The 19,258-nt window shown below is 36.2% G+C and overlaps 1 protein-coding gene and 1 pseudogene across 3 annotated transcripts in view; one reads left to right on the plus strand and one right to left on the minus strand.

Annotated features, from left to right (window-relative positions):
• Positions 1-19,258, plus strand: part of LOC138157152 (cullin-1) — a 116,656-nt gene that overhangs the window by 11,741 nt on the left and 85,657 nt on the right. The window lies entirely within an intron of this gene.
• Positions 12,075-18,740, minus strand: LOC138157143 (large ribosomal subunit protein uL22-like; annotated as a pseudogene).

Genomic DNA, 19,258 nt, shown 5'->3' on the forward strand with positions numbered 1-19,258 from the left:
GTGGCCTTCTAGGGCCTTTGGTGCCACCTTTTGACTGAGTCCCAAGTTTTAAGGAAAAAGTTCTTTTATTAAGGGGATTTATTCTGTGAAGTTTGAGTAGCTAGGTTATAAAGGCTTTAAACAGAAGATTTTGTATTTCATCCTAGAATTGGATTCATTGGAGTTTAATGAGTAGGGAAGTGACATAGTTGGACCTACAGTTTAGGGAAATTATTTTGTAGGCTGTATCAAGGACAGACTGGAGTGAGAAGTATGGGACAGGCAAACTATAAAAATCCAGGTATGGGAAAATGAAGGCCTACACCAGAGTAGTGTCAGTGTCAGAGGAGAGAAGTTTGTATATTTGAGATATTTTGTGAAGATGAAATGGATAGACCTTGGCAACCAAAAGGTGGGAGGTGACAGAGAGGAGTCTGAGAAGTTTATGTATTATATTAGACAGCAAACCCTCATCTGAGGAGTTTGATATGAAGATTTTTCTCCCATTCGACCACTTACTTTCTTAGCTTTAGGTGCATTAATATTTCTGTGCAGAAAGAAACTTTTCAGTGTCACGTAATCAAAGTTACAAATTTTATTCCCTTGTAACTGCCTTTACCTTGTTTCATTAAGAATACATCATCTCCTACCCATAGCTGTGAGAGAGAGGATCTATTTCTCTTTTTTTTGTGATATGGTCTTTAATATTTACCAGATGTACATTTGTAATATCCTGTGAAATATGGCATAAATTGGGAAATATTTAACAACAAATGAAAATACAGAAAAATATAGATAATGTTAATATGTGGTTATTATCTAAGTCAATTTGTGGTCTGCAGAGTTCCTTATGTGGAATTTTGTGGCCTCCCTTTCTTTTTGAGTTTGACCCTTCTGGCATGAGATATTGATCACTTAATTTCTGCCAGACTACTTTCCAGTTTTCCCAGAAATTTTTATGAAAATTTTCTGGTTTATTGAATTTCATTGTTGTTGATTCTCCTTTGTCTTTTCCATTAAACTGCCTCTCATAACCACTACCAGTTTATTTTGATGATTCGCAGCTTGGTTATATAGTTTCAGGTCTGTAAATGCATTTCCTCTTAATCCCTACCTCTTTTTAATCATTTCCCTTGATTTTCTAAATCTCGTTTTTCAAAATGAATTCATTATTTTATCGAATTCTAGTGTAAATTAACTTTGGTAGTATTATCACATTTTTATTAAATTGTCACAGCCTAGCCATGAGCACTGAATATTCTTCCAGCTATGTAAGTTGTTCTTTATTTTTTTAAGAAACATATTGTAGTTGAATCTATGCAAGTCTTTTGTGTGTTTTGGAAGATTGATTCCCAGATACTTTATTCATTTTGTAGTTATTTGGGATGAGATTTCCCTTTTTATTATTGCTTCGTGGTTATTATATAACAAATACAGTTTATTTTTGAGGGTTTATTTTATAGCTTTCAACCTTATTGAAGCTATTACATCAATTAGTATTTTTGCTGATTTCCCTAGGATTTTCCCAGTATACTGTCATATAAAAAATACAGATGATTTTATCTCATCTTTTACTTACCTTTATACTTTTTTTCTTTTAGTGCTATTGCTTGCATTTTCAAAACTATATGAAATAGTGGAGAGATTGGATATCCTTGCTTTACTACTGTATGTATTGGGAAAGGTTCTAGTGTATCTATCACCATTGCATATGATGCTTGCTTTTGATTTTAAATGGATATTTTTTCAGAAAGGTTCTGCTTTGCCTATACTTTGTAGGATTTTGACATGCAGCTTTCCCCTCACATCTATTGAGATAATCATGTAGTTGTACATATTTCTGTTTTTAATAAAAGCGATTATATTGTTTTCTTAAAGTTGAATCATCCTTGCGTGCCTGGTATAAATCCATCTTGGTCATGATGAATGATTTTTTTGATGGATTACTATAACCTGAAGAGTTTATTTAAAAATTTTACATCGTTAATGATATTGGTTTGCAGGGGTTGGGGTTTGTTTTTTTTTTGTTTGGTTTGGTTGGGGTTTTTTGGTTCTATGTTTTGTTACCTTATTGAGGTAACATTGAAGATCTGAAAATGCTTTTTTTTTTCCTTTTGGTTTTATTGTGATTTCACTGTTTGCTAGTTTGTTTTTTTACCTTAGATTAGCTAGAGGCTTATCAGTTTTATCAGTCTTTTCAGAGAATTATCTTCTAATTTTATTTCTATAGGGTTTTTTGGTTTACTGTTTATTTCTCTTCCAATTTTTAATATCGTCTCTTGTGCTTATTTTAGATTGATTTGCTGGCTTTTTAATTTCTTAAATGCGCATTCAGTTCACTAATCCTCTTTTCTATTTTGTTAATGTATGCTTGTAGGAATATGACTTTTCCATCTTAAGGGTACTGTTTTAGCTGTATCCCAGAAATTTTGGTATGCTTCTTTCACCATTATTTTCTTTTCCATAGTTATTAATTATTTATATGATTTATTCCCTGACCACTCATTATTTATGACTTTCTTGTTATGTTTTCCATTTAAGTCTGTCTTTTGTTTGTTCTTACTGAACTGATTACTGTTTTTATTATGATCTATAAAGGATATAGTTATTGTTTCTGCTTTTTTACATTTGTTTGCAATATCACTTTTCTGTAATGCATGATCAGTTTTTTGCAGAAGTTCCTTTTGGTGCTTGAAAATAGCCCTTATTTCAAAGACACCATGAGTGTTTTAGTTTTAGGTTCTCCAGCAGTTTGTTCAAATCTATATATTTCGTCTTTTATCTTTATCTTATACCTTTCCAAAACTGAGAAAAGCATATTGGAATCTCTTGCAGCTTATTGTATTATTGTTTCTTATAACTCATATTTAGTTCTTCTTTATGAATTTAGATGCTTGAACTTTGAGCTTATTAGTTTAACATTGACACTGGTTTATTGTCTGATTCCTTTCATCATAATGTAGTTTCCTTGTCTATCCCTTTTTATGCTGTCAATTTTTTTGTTTTTGTTATGTACCTTGTCTCATGGCATGATTGCAAATTATTTTTTTGTTCTCCTGAAAAAAGTTTTCTTCCAGCCCCTCATTTTTATTGTTGTTTTTTTTTTAAAGCAATCGGGGTTAAGTAACTTGCTCAAGGTTACACGGCCAGTTATTTCTGGGTGTGGTGCTAAGTACCTGAGCCCAGATTTGATCCCCAGGTCATCCCAACACTGGGGCCAGTGCTCTTACTTGCTGAGCCACCTGGCCGCCCCTTATTCTGTTTTTTTAAGATGTGTTTTTTGTAAGCAATTGATTATGAAGTTTTGTTTTCTTGCCAAACTATTACTTTTTCTTTTTAATGGATTGTTTAATCCATTCATATTTCCTCTATTTGTCTTTATTTTTTTTTTCCAGAATGGAATTATTTTTCCTTTGTAAATACAATACTTAGGCTCTTCAGTTATTTTAACTTTAAAAATTTTTATTGTTCAGTCATGTCTACTACATGACCCTTATGGACTTTTTTTATCTGTGGTTTTCTTAGCAAAGATACTGGAGCAGTTTGTCATTTCCTTTTCCAGTGTGCCCTAATTTTACAAAAATGAGGCACTATGGCAAATTAAGTGACTTGCCCAGAGTCATACAACTAGTATGTAATATGTGTCTGAGGCCAAATTTGAACTCAGATCTTCCTGTCCACTGCACCACCTTGCTGCCTTTTTTAGTTCTAAGGCTGCCCTATTCCTACTGAATCTTTTCCCCTCACTCTCAGGATTCTCTCCACCCTCATGTCTGTCCCATTCCACCCCCTCATTAGTAACCCCTTTCCCTCATTTTGGAGTATTGCTTATTAGTTCCTTTTTCTTTTATATAGTTATTTAATTCTTTTCTTTTTCCCCATAAAATCCTCCTTCCTCTTCTCCACTTAAACATATTTTGTTTTTAAATTTTCATTTTCTGCTCTTTTTCCTAAAAACTTATTTCTTTCCTTCATTTTCTTCATCTTTTTCTGTTCTAGACTTTTATTCTTTCATAATAACTCTTGTCTTTATTTAGTCCTTTAGTCACTGTATTTATGGAATTTGATTCCTTTTTATAAAGAGTTTCTGCATTATTGCCTTGTATAGATCTTGCCTTTGCCTCCCTTTTCCCCCATCCAGCTGTGCCTCACTTTTAGAAATACCAGTTTCTGCAAATAATAAAGAATATATCCCATGGTAGGAATTTTCTTTTGTCTCTTTCATTATTAAGTTTTGCCCTTCCCTTTACCATTTTCTACCTTTTTGCTACAAAATCATCTCCCTGGGTCCATGTACTGCTACTTTTTTGCATGTCTGTTTGCTCCATGACCTTTGATCTCCCTTTTCCTGATGTCTGATGAATGGTCTCTAATCACCAAATCTCCCTGTAGATTATATCCATTGTTAGGTCCTTATCTTCCTTTACATAAAATCTCTCTTCACCGTCTGTAATTTTCATCATTGCTCATTGTATGATCATCCCACCACTGAAACAGGATTTCGTTCTTTTCTTTTCCATTGTTTCAGTACCTCCCTTTGCCTCCTCACCCATTACTTTCTAGGCTTTCTTTTTTCCTAGAGACTACAGGAATTATTTTAGATTTTACGTTTTGGTATGTTTAGAATACATCACATTCCATTCTTTCCTTTGTTCTCCCCCTTTTGTGCACCTTCTTACTCTTAATTTAATCCCAAAAGAATATTGATTTTACCTATAGGTAGAATGTTGTGAGGTTTATTAGCCCATGATGTTCCAGGCCTGTTTGTTTCTCCAACATCTTTTTGCTATCTCTTTTCAACCTTCTTTACTTGCGTACTTACAGAAATTTCTTAAAGGTATTTTTGTTGTCGTCTTTGCTACGTTTGTCTGCTTTCTTATACTTTTGTTGTTGGGGATGTTTGAAAAGCAGATAATTTGTTCAGGCCTGGTTTTCTTTCTAGGAAGACTTCAAAGATCTTTTATTGTCTGTCTTTTTTCGTTAATGACTCATTTTCATTAATAGGCCCAAGTTTACAGAGCATATCCCTTTAGGTCTCATCTTGAGCTTCTTTCTTTGCTCTTTATAACAAGTGTTTTGGTAGATACAGAATAGTCCTCCGTTATTTGAATTTCTCTTCTTTTGTATGTGGTCTTTCTCCTGGCTATTTGAATAATTTTTGTCACTAGAATTGTTAAACTTAATACTGTATGTTTTGGAGTTTGTACTGTAAGGTTTATTTCTCCCCTCTGGCCCTATAGATTCTTCTGACTGGCACTTTGTTTTGGTGTCCAGAAGTTCTAGGAAGTTTATTTCTTGTATTATGCTACTGAGGTTTTTTCACTTGTCATGATCTTCTGGGAAACCTATAATACTCTCAATTACCCTGTTTCAAGGGCAATGTTTTACTTATATATAGAGAAATTATATGTCCTTTTAATATTTATTGCTTTTTTTCTTCTTCCAATTTGTCCCTCATATCTGTATTTTCATTCCTACATGGTTATTCTTTTTTATTTCTTTGGTAAGACTTGCCACCATGGATTCACGTTTTTCTATTCTGCCAATTATTGTGCTGTATAGGTCAAGTCTTTTGCTGTCATAATTCTTAATTCTCTTGGAAACCTATCCATAACTTCTTACTGTGATTCTATGTTCTCTTAGGGATATGCAGGGTCCTCTGCCTCATTAGGTGTCAATTCATTTTCTTTAGTCCTGTAATATTTATTCATAGATATCTGGACTCTTTTAACTGAGCTGGAGACCACTTCCCTTTCTGCCACTAATATCTTGCCTCTTCATTTATCTGTTTATGGTGAAGTTCCTTAACTTGCTTGGTTAATATTTGGTAATTTCCCTCTTTTTTCCTTATATTCCCCAGTTGCTCACTTTCTGACTCTTTCCCTTTGATAGTTGTTTTCCCCAGAGCTATACCTCAAAGCCATCTTAACCTCCTTCCTTAGTTGACAATTAACATTTCACTGTCCTTAGTCTCTGTCCCACAGGATTTCTGAGTTGATATTTCAGCACTGCCCTACTGCTGTCCCAACCTGGGCAAGTTTCTGCTTTTTGATTTTTAGGAGATTAGGAGGAGAGTTTAGACTTGAACCCTGTTACAAGGCTAGGATTGTTGGAGAGAGATCCTGCTTTAAGTACTTTGTATATGGCATGCTTTTTGGTGCTCACAACAATGAGGCATTAATTTTCTATTTCAGCCAAGAGTGGCTGGGTTAATTGTTTGATTTCTGGACCCCTTGGAAAGGCATTTCTTAGGTTGTTTAGACAATTCAAATACAGCAAAACAGTTCATAAATTCATTAGAATTTTTAACAGGATTTTACCTGTCCTGACAGTTTTTAACAACAAAATAGAAGTTTTTCTCTTTTAAAAATAATATCTTTAGGGGTGGCTAGGTGGCGCAGTGAATAGAGCACTGGCCCTGGAGTCAGGAGTACCTGAATTCAAATCCGGCCTCAGACACTTAACACTTACTAGCCATGTAACCTTGGGCAATTCACTTAACCCCAATTACCCTGCCCTCCCCGCTCTAAAAAGCAAAAAAAAAAAATAGTATCTTAGTACTTTAGTGGATCTGTTGATCTCATCATATGGATATTCTTTTTGTCAGTGCAGATCTGAGTCTTAATTCATCGTTTGCCTGTTTGACCGTCTCAGATTTATACACTGATTTAGTACCAGCAGTCTAATTACATGTTAAGTTGTTTGGCTAGTCTCCTGAGTATTTATCAATATTATCAAGAATATCTGGAGGGCCTTACTATCTATAGGAAATCCAGTTGCATTTGGGTCTTATACACAAATGCCCTCCATGACAGTGACACATCTTTGGTGAGCATACCTCTTTATTCTTCATTGATCTTTCAAAATCAGAGGGTCATTGAATAGTTATTTCTGTAGTTGCAAAAGTATCTTGTTTGATTAATGGGAACAGTTAATAAGTTGCATTTTTAAAATGGATCATGGATTTCTGGACAAGTCCTTAAACTCCAGGAGTGACCAGGTAGACTCTAGGTTATAGAGTTGGTAAAAGTGTTAGTTAGACTTTGGAAGATGTGAGTTCAAATTCCACCTCAGACATTTGTTAACTTTGTGACTTTTCATAAGATATGTAGCCTCTTGTCCTCTGTTGAATTGGGAAAATAATAACACTTAACTCACTGGATTGTTATGAGCACCAAAAAGGATGCCATGTACAAAGCTTTTGCAAACTTGAAACCCCTTTATAAATGTTAGTCACTTCTACTTTTAGTAGGCCCTTATCTAGGGGCGGGAATGAACCTTAACAAGAGCCGGTAGTATTGTTTTCTTAGTCTTGCAAATTGCTTCAGAAGAGCTTTAACTGAAAAGAAAGGGATTACAAAACTGCCTGTTATTCGCCATGTTAGAAACCCTAGAAGAGCTGTAGAACAAGAAGCATAGTAGTTAAGATATACCTAGAAATTTATCAACAAAATTCTATAAACAATCCAGTCAAAAGACCCGTGGTCTTAGCTTTCTATACTCAAATGATTAAAGGATGGCTACCAAGTAAGTCAAATTAGAAGTCTTGATGAAAGAAGGCAAATAAGTATGTATTACTGGATCTTGGTAAGTGGAGCCTTGGATCTGGACTGTGATTTTGAAAGAGAATGCCTTTTTCAAAACAAACAGATTAGGGTAAAAGTCAGGAAGTATTTATTGTACTTTAAAGAAGACAAACTTAAGTGAGTAAATTCAGTAAGATCACTAGGTGGAAGCAGAGATCCTTTGGATAACAATTGAGAAAAAGAGGGAACTGTCCTGATTTTCAAAGAGGTAATTGAATGGACTCAGCATACTATTTACCAGTGAACTTCACTTTTATTTTTGGTAGAATTATGAATTGCATTTATTATTTTTGAAAAAAAATTATTCTGAACTTTAAAAAGAGCATTTCCATACACACAGTAGGACACAAAATCAGGCTTCTGTATGAAATCTTGAATCTCCATTTCTTTCCGTTCGTGTTTTTTTTTTTAATGAAATGCATTTTTATTGATGTCTTTTGTTTCTTACATCATTATTTTGTGCCCTTTGTGACCCCATTTGGACTTTTCTTGTCAAAGATCCTGGAGTAGTTTGCCATTTCTTTCTCCAGCTCATCTGACAGATGAGGAACTGAGGCAAACAGGGCTAAGTGACTTGCCCAAGGTCACATGTTATACATAATTATAGTTATTCCCATTATCACTACCATCACCACCCTCCTTTCCAGAGAACTGTTGTTTTTTTTTTTTTAAGAGGATGAAAAAAGCACAACTGATTCATAAATGGGAAAAGTCTGAAAACATGTGCAATGTGTAAATCCCTCCTTCTTGGTGATGTCCTCTCATATCTCTTATTCAGGTCCTGCTTGATCTTTATAATTTTTTTACATTCGCTTTTGATATGTAGTTCCTTCCATTTTCACTGCTGTAATTATTGTGTATGTTTTTTCCTTGGCTCTGATTACTTCATGCTGCACTTGTTCATATAGATCTTTTCTTTATCTTTATTCATCATATACATTTCTTACAGTACTATTATTCTACTACATGTACCACAGTTTATTTAGCCATTCCCCAGCCAATCAGCATCTTTTTATTTCCAATTCTTCTTTGGCTTTGGAATTGAGTAACTGAGTTTTTCAGGTTAACATCACTGCACAGAAACAAATTATACTGACATAAATGTGGCATATCTATCCTTTTTCCCAATTCAGGGAGGGGAGAAGCCTTCAAAATATCTGCATAGACCAATAAAAGCAAATTCTCTCATTGGCCCAGTCCACAAATAATTCTCTTTCTTTCCTTTAAGTTCATCACCTCTGTCTTGAGGTGATATATTTGATCTTCATTCTTTTGGAATCACAGGTTTATTGTTGCGTGCTGATTAGAGTTTAAAGTCTTCAAAAGTTGTTTTTATGTAATGTCATTATTATTCTATAATTCTCTCTACAGCAGTTCGTGAAGGTCTTCCCAGTTTCCTTTAAGATCATCCATTGCCATTTCTTATGGCATAATCATATTCCATTACATTCATATGCCATGATTTGTTTAGCTATTCTAATAGAGGAAAGCATCCTTTTAGTTTCGGGGGATGGGTGGTGGATTGGCTACCATGCAAAGATCTGCTATAAATATTTTGCCCACATGGATCTTTGGGATATATACCTAGTAGTGGTATAGCTGGGTCAAGGATTATTACACATTTGAGTGACTTTTGGGGTATAGTTCCAAATTGCTTTTCAGAATTTATATCATCAACAGTGTACCTGTTTTCACTATTTTCCTCTTCTGTGTGATAGATATGAGGTAAGCCTCAAAGTTTCTTTATTATGATCATTTTCTTAATGGTTACTGATAGCTTGAATTTATTCCTTTGAAAACTGCCCATTTATAACCTTTGACCATTAATCTACTGGATAATAACTCTTAGTCTTATGAATTTAAATCAATTCCTTATGTAGCTTAGAAATGATACTTTGTTATCAAAGAAACTTGCTACAAAGATTTTTTTTCCATAACTGTTGCCCTTCCAACTTTTACTTAGATTTGTGTGTGCAAAATCTTATTAAGTTTTATACAATCAAAATTAATCATTTTATTTTGTGAGCCTCCCACTTATTTAATCATTCTTATCCTTGGATCCAGAAGGTCATGTCTGCCATTAATACTTTCAAGGTTGTTTTACCTATAGTATTTCCTTAATGTTTACTTGGTCTGGGCCAGTAACTGTCTTTTTAAATGCCCCTTAGCCAACAAGCAGTTAATAAATCTTACTGTGTATAAGGCAATGTGCTAAGTGGATGAAGATCTCAAATTTCCAGAGAAAAGAACAGTTAGATGGAAAGCAGATGAAAAAGAGAATAGCATTCAAAATCCAGAGAAGAAAGAATGTTCAGGAAGAAAAGGTAATCGACAGTTTTAAATGCTCTGGTAAGATTGCAAAGGATGAGTATTGAGTAGAGGCCATTAGATTTGGCAATTATATTATCTTTGGTAATTTTGAAGAAAATAATTAGTTTGCTGATGAAGTTGAAAGTTTGATTGTACAGAATTTTAGAAGAGTGACAAAAGTAGAAACACCAAGTATAGGTGGTTTTTGTTTTTTTCTTCCAAGGAGTCTACTCCAAATGGACAAGACAGGTTTGTAGCTTGCTGCGATAGTAGATAGTAAGATTAAATGAGGTTGTTGTTTGTTTGCTTGTTTTAGGAAAGAGAATTGGAAATATTTGGGAAGAAACTAGTAGATAATAAGAGATTGAGTGAAGGGGCTTGTATGATCGTGGCAGTAATCTGTTGGAGAATACATGAGGGGACTTGGCGAGAAGGGCTACTTTACCCTTTTATCAGAGATTGGAGTAAAGGAGGACATAGGGCTGATATCAGAAAGATGTGAGATGAGGAGAGAAGAGGGACCTGGAAGTTAGTGGCCTTGATTTTTTTTTCCCTCCGTTATTATGCAAGGTTCTCAGTGGAGAAAATGAGGGCAAAGGTGTTAAGGAAGCCTTGAAAGAAGCTTGGAATAGCTGTGATTAGTGGGTAGAGAATCAGTTAGGGAGCAGTAGGACTACCTAGCTTCTGAGGACCCAGTTGAGATTACCTAAATTTTCAATGGATTTATTTAGCACTGTAGCCTTACTTCTCCAGCTCTTATCAGCAGCCTGATTAAGAATTGGGAAGATATGAATGGTCATAAGACAAGGGAGCAAGTAAGAAATTAGAGAGTAGAAGATAAGACTTCTGCATTAGTTCACTGAGGGATTGGGATTGGGAATGGAGGAGTTTATAGCCAGAGCAAGGGTGATAGCCTGTGAAAGTAATAAGGTGTGGAATGATTGAAGGTCATGGTAACAGTGAAGAGGTAGATTTAAGATTAATAGGAATAGAGAGAAATTGAACTATAAAAAAAAATGATTGGATTTTTAAAGTCAGAGTTATTAAATATAAAAAATAGAAGTTTTGCGATGGTAAGGCCAGGATTATGAACATTCCTACGTGTAGCTGACATTGAATAGAGAAGTGGGTCTTAGGGAAATGAATGAATTGAGGAACTGAGAAGTTATAGTGTTTGGGGGAGCATGAATATATATGTAAATCTCTTAATATGAGGGCAAGTGAAGAGACACTGAAGCAGGCACTGAATTCCTTGAGAAATGGATTGGTAAACAAGGAGGACCTGGATTTGGAGACATATTTCGATAGACTGTATCTAAAGAAGCAAAGGCTGCTGAATAGTGATGGTAGAAGAGTTTGGAAGGTGGCAGTGGGAAGCTTGGCTTATTTTGGCACACATGCAGGCACACCCCTCCCCAACCCAGGTGTCAGTAAATCCAGGGAGGTCAGAAGGATCTTAGTTTTTTTGTTTTTGTATAGCCTATTCAAACTGAAGTGTTAGGGTTCAGGTGTAGTAGCCAGACCTTTGTCAAAAATAGGTAAGTACAGCAGTATTGACAAATTTGTTCCATTTTGCTGTTATTGGTTACCTGCATGTCAGTTTTATTATTGAATGCTATTAGGATGTTGTTAGTTCCCTTGGTTTTCTGTAGCAAAGTGTTTTGTAGACTTGTTTCCACAGCTTTCTTCTCGTTTTATGAGATCAGAGGCTCATAGATTTAGAACTTGAAGAGACTTTAGGAGTCGTTAAGTACACCCTTCTCATTTTACACTTGAGGAAATCCAGATCCAAAGAGGGGTGAAGTGAATTGCCTTTCTTTTCACAGGTAGTATCTGAAGAAATATTTGAATGAATGTTTTCCTAACTTCCAAGTCCAAGGCTCTATCCCCCATGTCATACTGCTTCTCATGATTCTGTTTATCTTCCACATTCTTCTTTCATGTTTTTATACATGGGTTTGTATATGGTATTGCCTTTGGCTGCACTAGCTCCATGTTTGGCCAGTGTTGTTGACTAAGGTACTTTCTGGACACTGGGACTCATTATTGTGACAGCTGTTTTAAATCAGTGAAACATTTACTGGAAATGGTGATGATCCTAGGTCAGTATCTTTTTTCTTTCTTTTTTTTTTTTTTTTTTTTTTTGGTCACTGACAGCTCATTTGAATAGGTCAGATTTAGACTGTATGAATTGTATCCTTTTTTTTTTTTATCTTGATGCACTTTTATTTTTGTCTCTACTTACTGACTTTTGCCCTTTTCCTTTAACTAGTAGCTGGTCCATTGTAATACAGACCACTGATTCTGATATGGTTCTGATTGTAGTTCAGGCTCACTGAAACCCCTTGAACTGCCAATCTTCCCACTTGATGAGACCGTTTTCCTGAAGCCATAAACCTTTCATTATCCTAGACCCAGATCTCTGTTACTCTTAACCTAGCCTAGCCCTCCATTGTCCAACTTCTTCCAATCCTGCGTCCTGTCAATATCTATACCCAAATCTGTTACCTTTAAACTAGCCTAGCCCTCCATTATCTGTTATCTCCAGGTAGCCTTCAGCTATTTCCCACCTTTAATCCCATTCCTGGAGTCTGACCTCAGTTCCCTCAAAGATTCTCCTTAGACTCCTCCTCAAGACCCTCCCCAAACACCCCCTCTAGATCCTCCCTAGATCCCTTCCTCAGTCTTTGACTTTCCATCTTGCCTCCATGAAAGTGCTGAGATTAATCTAGTGAGACTCACTCTGTGTCAGATTATTCTGACCCACTTGTCAACACAAGCATCACAAATACTTAGGCTCCTTAAGAGTCTACGCGTTGTGGTGAAACTTTGCTTTTCTTTGACTGAGAGAAGGCTTGAGTCAAATACGTTTGGCAGGACTGGGCGTGTGGGCATTTTGGGGTTTCAGACACCCTTAAACCCCCAAGCCTCAACATTTATGGTTCCCTGACTGGGAACCATAAGCATTTTTGCCACTGCCTGGGTTAAACTGGGCCATTGTCACTCTGTAAGGAGCCAGGCAAGCCGAAACGAGGTATAATTTCCTTTAGTAGGAACTTTGATACGTCCTTCAACATTTACATCCCTTACCCTGCAGTTCCCACCATGGCCCCTCCCCCTGAAGTGACCCCTACTCAGGTTCTGGCCTCAGGGGCCACTCCTACTGCAGTGCCTGTAGTATCTCCCACTATGACCCATTCCCTTCCTCAGGTGCCAGCTGATCCTTTCCCTTGCCAGCTGGATCCCCCAGTCTTACCATCTAATCCTGTTCAGCTAGCACCCCCCACCCAGTCACTCCCTCACAAGAAGTGGGACTTCTTTCTCCCTTCCTAAGCCCTGGTCCCCACGGAGCCTTCCGGGTTTTTTCCCCAAAGGGAAGTGCAGCCCTGTCTAGTGGGACAGAGTGCACATTCCATTCTCGATTTTGGATCTCATTCAAGTTAAAAGAGAAACTGGGAAGATAACTCTGAAGACCCCCCCTTAGTTTACTGAGGGCTTTAGGGGACATATCCCTACATTTGAACTTGCTTGGGGTGATTTGCATATCTTCACCTGTTGTTCCACTGAGAAGAGGAGAATCTGGGAACAAGCCTCCCAATTTGGGGATCATTTGACTAGCAATAACCCCACAAAATATCCCCCATGAACAGCTGCTATTCCCACTAGTGACCCAGGATGGGATTATTAAAAGAGTGAGGATAGAGGAAAGAGAGACCATATGGTGCTTTGCCTGTTAGAAGGCTAAAGAACTGCATTTCAGAAGCAAATAAATTATCAGAAAATTAGGGAAATTACTCAGAGAAAAGGAAAACCCTGCTCTTTTCCAAGACTGACTGCTAGAAGCTATTAAGATAGATACAAATTTAGATCCTGACTCTATAGAAGGGGCAGCAGTTGTTAACACATATTAATCAGTCTGCCCCAGATATTAGGAGGAAACCGCAGAAATTGGCAATGGGATCCCAAACACCTCAGGTCCAATTACTGGAGATAGCCTTTGGAGTCTTTAACAACAGAGACCTAGTTGCAGCAGAGGAGAGAGAATGAAGGGAACGAGACGGAACATGCTCAATTCTTGGCTGCTGCCATGGCCAGGAAAAAGACTTAAGGAGTGCCTCCTTGGAGGAAGCCCAGCCAATTGGGCAGTGAGGAAACCTGCTTTCAGTGCCACAAGAAGGGTCACTGGTCCAAGGAGTGCTGCTGTAGGGCACCCCCTGCCTCTCCCCCTGCTCTCCCCCCAGCCCCAGGAACCTACAATCCAGGCGGGACTGTGCCCATGTGACCAGGAGGGACAATAGAGGGCTAGGCTAGGTTAAGAGTAACAAGAGATTTGGACCTAGGATAATAAAAGGCTTATGGCCTCGGGTAAATGCATCATCATGTGGGAAGATTCAGTCAGAGTTCAAGGTGTTTCCCAGAGCCTGAAACCCATCAGTTCCCTCATCACCAACTAGTTTTTTCCTTTCTATTAAGATATTATCAACTTCATCTTTTATTATGGATGTTCAGTGCTCATTATATCCAGTGCCTTCCAGTTTTGTTGAGAAGAAAATATTGATTATAAGTATGAGGCTTCTAAGTAGTCTATAAGCCCCTGGTCTGTTTCCTCCCTGCCAATCAAATCCAGCCACGTTCTTATTCTCCCCTCCCGTTTTTTTCCTTTCTTTTAATAAGATTTTTTTCTCTCCCTTCCACCCTACTTCCCCACCCCAGTGAGGGGGTAAAAATCCCTGTAACAAATATTCAACATGCTTTTTTCACAGTTCTTTTTTATGCTCACCTTTATCTTGGAAGTTGAGTATGTTGACTTGACTTGGAAGATACTGTCAAATTATTTATAGCATTTCTTTATCTTTTCATCCTTTGCAATAGAGTAGACATTGACTTTGAAACTTGTGAACATTCTCAGATGAAATGATCAAGTACTAGGGAAACAAAAATTAAAAGAATTGTAGTTTTCTATAAATATTTCTAGTTTGTTTTGGTGCAGAATGAATCTAACTCCACCAACTTTTTTGTTTACTTCTCTAAGGAGAACATCTGGGTCATTATTTTCTTTAGTGGCCACTTATTGTTTTCTGGTTTCACTTGGGAGAGAGTACCAACATTGATGGATTTTTTTCTGATAGTGCATTATTTAGGCATTTGATGAGGTTCTATTACTACACAAGGCTTAAAGTGATTTAAAATTTTTTTCTTCATTTAGTATTTTGTATGACAAAAGAATTTATTACTGAGCAGCCAACCTAGGGGCCTGTCAATATTTAGCTAGATTGCCCTTCCACTGTGGCTAGAACAGACCGCATACAGATATTTTACTTTAATCCCCAACCTTATTGGAGTTAGAATGCCATTCCAATATTTAATTTCACCAAAAAATGTAATGTATGGTGTGTGTATATGTATATAATTCAAAAGAATAATTTGTATAAAATCATTAGGGTAGGATTCAAAGAATTTCTCAAATGATTGATGGATCAGATTTAAATTTCTTCTTTGGAGGGGGGGATGTATATGCATGTGTGTATGTTGTTGGGGTTGTTTTTTTTGAGGGGGTTGCTTTTTGGAGGGCAGTTGGGGTTAAGTGACTTGCTCAAAGTCACACGGCTAGTTTATGTGTTATGTCTGAGGCCACATTTGAACTCAGGTCCTCCTGACTCCAGGGCCAGTGCTCTATTCATTGTGCCACCTAGCCACCCCCACATGTTGTCTTTAATCAAGGTGTCTCATTACTTTGATTAGTTCAGATTATTTTTTAAAAACTTTATTGATATCCTTTGCTTTAAATGTTCTCTTATATTCTCCTACTCCCCTCTGAGAGCCATCCTTTGTAACAGAGTTTGGTTGGTTTCTTTGTTGTTTTTTTTAAAGGGGAAATGAAAAAAATCAGTTAAATCCATCAGTACACAGAAGAACTGACAGTATATGTGGTATCTTCACGCCCATGGACACCTAATACATTACTCTTATGTACTTCATTCTTGTCTTTGAAGTTGACATGTAGGTTTTTTTTTTTTTACTGTAACAAATGGTTTCATTTCACTTTTATTTGCACTCTGTCATATTTACTCCCGTGCCATAAGCTTTTGTTTCTTCAGTTTCTTCTGGGATATCTTTTTCTTTTGAGCAACCTCCTCTTCTGGTTTAGGAACAGTTTGTTCCTTTTCAGTAAGTATCATCTCAATATGGCAGGGAGAACTCATGTATGGGTTGATTCGACCATGAGCTCTGTAAGTACGCCATCCGCATTTTGGGAGCCTTGGTAACCTGGATATGCTCAATGACGAGAGAATCCACATCCAAACCCTTTAGTTCTGTGTTACTCTCTGCATTTTTAAGCATATGCAGCAAGAATTCAGCATTCTGTTTGGGCCACCAACCCTGTGTCCAACCCTATTGCTTAGCCTGGGCACACCTGCCAACTCCACCATTATATCAACAGAAAGGAACACACTGTTTCTAAAATGTGACATCTTTCAAATACTTGGTAGCTTTTCGGATGTGCATGCCCTTGATAGCTTGGGCTTTTTCACGGGTGTTCTTGAAGTGAACCCGGAGATTTGAACCCCTTGACTTAACATGATTTTGTGGGGTTTTCAGGATCAAGAGAATTCCTCACCATTTTGAATGATTACCTAGGACGGCTCAAAGGAAGAGACATGTAGGTATTTTTAATGCTTGTAGCTTCAGATTCAAAGTTGAAGTTTGCTTCTTAAATGTAGAAAATTTAATGGGTTGTTTTAAAAAATGTTCCAGATAACCATGGGGGGGGTTTTCCCCCTTCATATTATAAGTGTACCTTGTAAAATTTTCTTATCTCGAGCTGTAAATTCCTTGGTACAGGAGAGCACCTGTTGTGGAAAGTTATCACTGACAAATCTACAGTTTATAGAGTTGCTTGAGGCACTGAGAGGTTAAGTGACTTGTCCTTCATCCAGGCTAGTTCATATGTCAGAGGCTGCATTAAACTTAAGACATTTTCCCAGCCAATTCTATGCACTGCCCCATGCTGCTTTTCTCACCTTCTAGAAGAGATGTGGAACATAGGTTCTTAACCTAGTTTCTGTGAGCTTAGATTTGTTTTTTTTTTTAATAATCATGTTGCAATATAATTTGTATAATTTGTAATCCTGTTTATGCATTTAAAACATTCTTAGAAGGGTTCTGTAGGCTTCACAAGATTGATAAATGAATCTCTGACACAAAAACATTTAAGAACTCCTCATACAGAGGTTGTGTTTTTATTAATAAACTCTTATTTTATATTCTTTAGAGGAACTCTTTTGAAAGCATTAATTCACAAACTGATACCAAATAAATAGTCCAAAAGGCATTTGGAAGATAAGCTATTGTTTGGGTGAGATATTCATCCAGCACAGGGAGAATGGAGAAAGGGGATGATTCTATTTAAACCAAGTGACTTCATTTTTTTGGAAATTCACCAACTCCTATTTGAGAGGATTGGGGAGACAGGAAAAGAACAGAGACACAGGCTCTCTCCAGAAGTTATATGGTCAAATTAAAAAAAGATACCTGCCATAAAAGGAATAATTAATGGAACATTGCCCCCTAAATATTTGTTTGCCATTGGTAAGCCAGAATAAGAATAGATTGTGAATGGCCTGTTATTATAGGATAAAAGTTTATATAACCACCCAATATAGAGGTATTTTGTCATTTGAATCATAGTATCAATTTAATGTATTGGATTTTCTTAAGATGGGCCATACCTTCTCTGTATCCATCCCTAGTCTTTTTCATTTTATTTTTTTCTCTTCCACGTTGTTTTACCAAATTTAAGAAGTAGGTTCTAAAATGTAACAATGTTTGTTACTTCATGAAAATTTATTGGGAAATAATATTTTCAGTTAAGATATCTGGGATCTTTTCTAAATATGTTTATGTATCATACATACAAGTCTTTAGTATACACATTTCCAACCCAAGTTTTTTGACATACCATACAAAGGATGTTCTAAAACTCTTGAAAAAAAAATTAATTTCCTTTAACTATATCATATGCCTTTTTTCTTTTTCTTTTTTTAATTCTTTTTTTCCTCACACTTAATAGCATTTTATTTTTTCAATTACATATAAAGATACAGTTTACAACATTCACTTTTATAAGATTTTGAATTCCAAATTTTTCTTCCTCCTTCCCTTCCCTCAGCCTTCCCCAAGACATCAAGCAGTCTGGTAAAGGTTATACATATATATATATATATATAATATTAATCATATTTCCACATTAGTTATGTTGTAAAAGAAGAATTAGAAAAAAGGGGGAAACCATGCAGAAGGAAAAAAAGTGAAAATAGTATGCTTTGATCTGCATTCAGACTCCATAGTTTTCTTTCTGTGGATGTGGATAGCATTTTCCATCGTGAGTCTTTTTGGAATTGTTTTGAATCATTGTAAAGCTGAGAAGAGCTAAATATGTCGTTAGTTGATCATAGCACAGTGTTACTATTACTGTGTACAGTGTCATCCTGATTCTACACATTTAAACTCAGCATCAGTTCATTGAAGTCTTTTCAGGTTTTTTGAAATTCACCTGCTCATCATTTCTTACAGCACAATAGTAGTCCATTACATTCATAAACCACTACTTGTTCAGCCATTCCCCAGTTGATGGGCATGCCCTCAATTTCCAGTTCTTTGCCACCACAAAAAAAAAAAGCTGCTATAAATATTTTTGTACGTGTAGGTCCTTTTCCCTTTTGTTATTATCTCTTTGAGATATAGACCTAATATTAGTTTACTGGATCAAAGGATATACATATGCACAATTTTATAGCCCTTTGGGCATAATTTCAACTTTACACCTATTTTCATGGAGGAATTTTATTGAATTTCCATTGATAGGAAATTGATCAGACATTAAAATTACATGTTTAGAAGTTAGACTGACTTAATATGATTTATACAGGGAGCTGCATTAGGTATTGTGGTGAGGCAAAAAAAAGTAGAAGACCAAGGCCCTTAACCATCAAGAAGCTAAAAAGCCTGGTTAGATTTATTTGTGAAACAGTATAATCACCACTATAGGTCTGTGTATCAGGTACATGACTGAGTACAAGATGATGTATTAGCTAGAGGTGATTCTCACGTAGTGGCAAATCTTGCTTTCTGGTTTTTTTTTTTTTATTGTTCTGTTTAACCAAGTACTGTGGTGTCATGATTTTTTAAAAAACATATCAGAATTTATGAAGTTTTCTTTCAGTATACTCAAATTGGCAACAATAATTATTTCACTGATGCTTTCATGATCAAAACATTTTGTTATGACTTTTTTGAAAGTGGAAGGCAAGGTTGATATAGTGAAAAAAACACTTTTTAAGTTCAAAATCAGTGGGAATGGGTTCTAATTCCAGCTCTGCTGC

Source organism: Petaurus breviceps, unplaced genomic scaffold, assembly GCF_028583685.1.
Source record: "Petaurus breviceps papuanus isolate PSGF00001 unplaced genomic scaffold, PetGlider_PUasm1.0 112, whole genome shotgun sequence".
Classification (NCBI taxonomy): Eukaryota; Metazoa; Chordata; class Mammalia; order Diprotodontia; family Petauridae; genus Petaurus; species Petaurus breviceps.